This window comes from Oncorhynchus masou, chromosome 2, assembly GCF_036934945.1.
Source record: "Oncorhynchus masou masou isolate Uvic2021 chromosome 2, UVic_Omas_1.1, whole genome shotgun sequence".
Classification (NCBI taxonomy): Eukaryota; Metazoa; Chordata; class Actinopteri; order Salmoniformes; family Salmonidae; genus Oncorhynchus; species Oncorhynchus masou.
In genome coordinates, this window is record NC_088213.1 from 28,438,122 (window position 1) to 28,441,706 (window position 3,585).

Sequence of the window (3,585 nt, forward strand, 5' to 3'; positions counted from 1 at the left end):
CGGTGAAAACCATATAATCTAAAACAAGAAACAAGAAACAAGCAGTAAAAGCGAGAACTAGCGGTGTGTGGAGTTGCTTCTATAAACCACAGAGCGTCTCAGTGGAGAGCGCCAGCTTTTCTGACGTCGCGAGAACCTCTGGCTGTTCAGCACCAAGGTCAGCGACAGCCTCGTGCACACTATCTGCGCTTGGTGCACGCCGCCTCCACATAACTGATCACCAGAGTAATACTCAATATAGCCTCCTGTCCAGAAAGCTATTGTTGTTACACTGTAATCGACTGTTTTAGGGAGTGGTTCGGGCTGGAATAAGAAAGGATGGTTAGATGGTTTGTTTGCATTTGGAAATCATAACCTTACAAAGTGTGAGGGCTATGCGTGGTGACATACAAACGCAAGTTATTTACAGTTTTACAACCTTTCCCAATATTTGTTTTTATATTAGGCATGAAGTCTACATGGAGCCTACATAAAATACTGTCTTATCTTCCAGAGGGCGGTGCTATGGAAACCAGATGAAGGCTGGATTCCCCTCCTATGAGCTCTCGTGAAAACAGGGATCCATCAATAATTTAGGCAATCCCCCAACACATACACGTTTACCCACATCTCTCTCTTGCTTGCTCCACACACACACACACACACACACACACACACACACACACACACACACACACACACACACACACACACACACACACACACACACACACACACACACACACACACACACACACACACACACACACACACACACACACACACACACACACTAACACTACTGTAACTATAGCATCAAAGGGTCAAAGTTATTTTGCGGTTCCACCACAGTTCATTCTGAAGTTGGGTCATTGTGAAATATTAAAATGTAAGAGCCGAACACCTTTGAGAGACACATGGAAATTCTTAAAGAAACTGGCAGCTACCTAATGCTAATACAGTATAAATGGATTGGGGAACTGACGCCATCTGGCGGTCACTTAGTATAATTCCTGTCAGGTTTTTGCATTAGGCCAGTGAGACATCCTCGAAGTACACTACATTTTACATGCAGTACTGGATGGGATGCAAACGTGATAATATATATATATATATATTTTTAAACCATGATATTTGATTTGAAGTATTTCTGATATGAATAGGCTGCTATTGTCATGCCTGTATCCTCCAAGATACCATAGACCCACTTAAATTTGCATACCACCCCAACAGATTCACAGATTAAGCAATCTCCACATTGACCTTCCCACCTGGACAAAAGGAACACCTATGTGAGAATGCTGTTCATTGACTACAGCTCAGCATTCAACACCATAGTGCCCACAAAGCTCATCACTAAGCTAAGGACCCTGGGACTAAACACCTCCCTCTGCAACTGGTTCCTTGACTTCCTGACGGGCTGCCCCCAGGTGGTAAGGGTAGGCAACAACATGTCTGCCATGCTGATCCTCAACACTGGGGCCCCTCAGGGGTGTGTGCTTAGTCTCATCCTGTACTCCCTGATCACCCAGACTGTGTGGCCAAACATGACTCCAACACCATCATTAAGTTTGCTATACATGTTCTATACATGTTCTTAGTTATACAGTAATTGTAGTGCACACATTTAAAATCCTGAAATATTTTATTTATAAGGACATTATCAGAATGTTGTTAATAAGTTCAATAGCCTTTCATGCAAAACAATCCAGACACAACATATTTAGACAACACAGACTATGATTTTAAAACATATGAGTTGTGAAACATCATAGGAATAGAACAATAGAAAGTTATTGTTTTTGAAGTACATCCCAAAAAGTAAACATAGACATATAAGGCATTGATCTACTGGTCATGTACTATGGCTTCCACCCTGTACGCAAAAAGGACATGACGAGTCAAGAGACTCCCAAGGGATTTTGTCTGTATGGCTGAGAGTGGTGTTAGTCAAGCACTGGAATATTGACAAGCCTGAGATAGTGATGTAGCACGTGACTTTGAAGTTGAAGTTATACCAAGTAAAATCGTCCAGGGGTATATTTTCCACCATCAGCATGAGAGGCTATTAACATTTACAAAACAGATTAGTTAAAAACAGATGAACCTTGAAAAAGCCTACAAATAAAATCTGATCAATATATTACAGAATTAACTGCATTATAAGACCTAATCCTACATTGGGCAAACTATACATTACAAATGTAATCTGTACAACAATCTAAATAAGTGATTTGTTTACTGAACTTAATATGGCAACTACTGTACATACCCCAACATTTTTCATGTGTATACAGGCTGTGATCAAATAGTGTGAACTGACTGCTGTAAAGGGGACATTATGCAGGTTAAATGATGCATGTTTCCTTACATTGAATGTCTATGGGACACGAGGTTGTGATGCATAATCTGAGTCTATATACTGTATAGCTAACACCTCTGTTTGCACAACTCACATTACAGTAACTTGAAATCAATTCAATAAGCTACAGTTCCTTTTGAAGTTGAATTTAATAACAATTGCTTTGCAACATGTAATCTAAAGTCAACTTTCCTTTTAATATGAGACCATCCAGACATGTTGGAATGATTGACATTAAACAGTAATAATGTAGAGGAGTTTTCTGTCTGAAAGACTCATTGGCTAAATAAAACCTATCCCATATAAGTGCTCTGTGCTAAATCAAAATTAAAAAGAGAAGGCCTCCCATTGTACTGAGTACAGATATAGAGTATGACTGAAAAGCAGATAGGAATGATCAACTTAACTTAAGTGAGTAATGACTAACAGGGCTGAGGAAACTGATTTTCCTGCTTACAATGAGTTTGATAAGTGTCAAAATAAAGAGCAGATAGATACATGTGCAAGTAACACAGGCAAAAACACATTTGCGTCCCACACCAGAAGAAATCACACATACAAGTTGCATATCTCGCCATAAATCTAAACAAGAAAGCGGAATGCAACCCCCAAAACAGGGCTAATATTTTGTCTGGTTTGACTTAATATGCCACTCAAAACATTTCAAACTGAGTGTAGATTATATCCACTGGAAAGGGCTCTATCAGACCAAACATATATACAGTAGACATGGGTGTATTACCGTCTTGGACCATTACAGTATCTCTATCTATCATTACCCAGCTGAGAGAAACCGTTTTTAAAGGACCACTACAGTCAAAATGCTTTCCCCCCTGTGTTTTATATTGAAATTCTACCACAGCTGATGAAATTAACACTCTAAAAGTGTGAAAAAAATGTGATCAGTGTTAATTCCTGATAATCGCTGGTTGAACATAAAATCTACACAGGACCTCCTAATCATCAGGTTCGCATGGATGGGAGTTTCAGCTTTCCATGGTGACATCACCATGTGGTAAATTGGTTGATAGACCAAAAACAAAGAGAGTTCCAAACCTCTCTGCCAATAACATCTAGTTTTGAGTTTTCCCCTCCCCACTCAGACTACTCCCAGACAGTTCTAGCAAAATTCTTGATTGAAAAAATAGTTTTTTGATAAAAAGCGATTTTAGCCAATTTTTATGGAAATCTATTACGGTAAGGTACTTAATTGTTACCCAGAAATTATTTGATATTGATATACA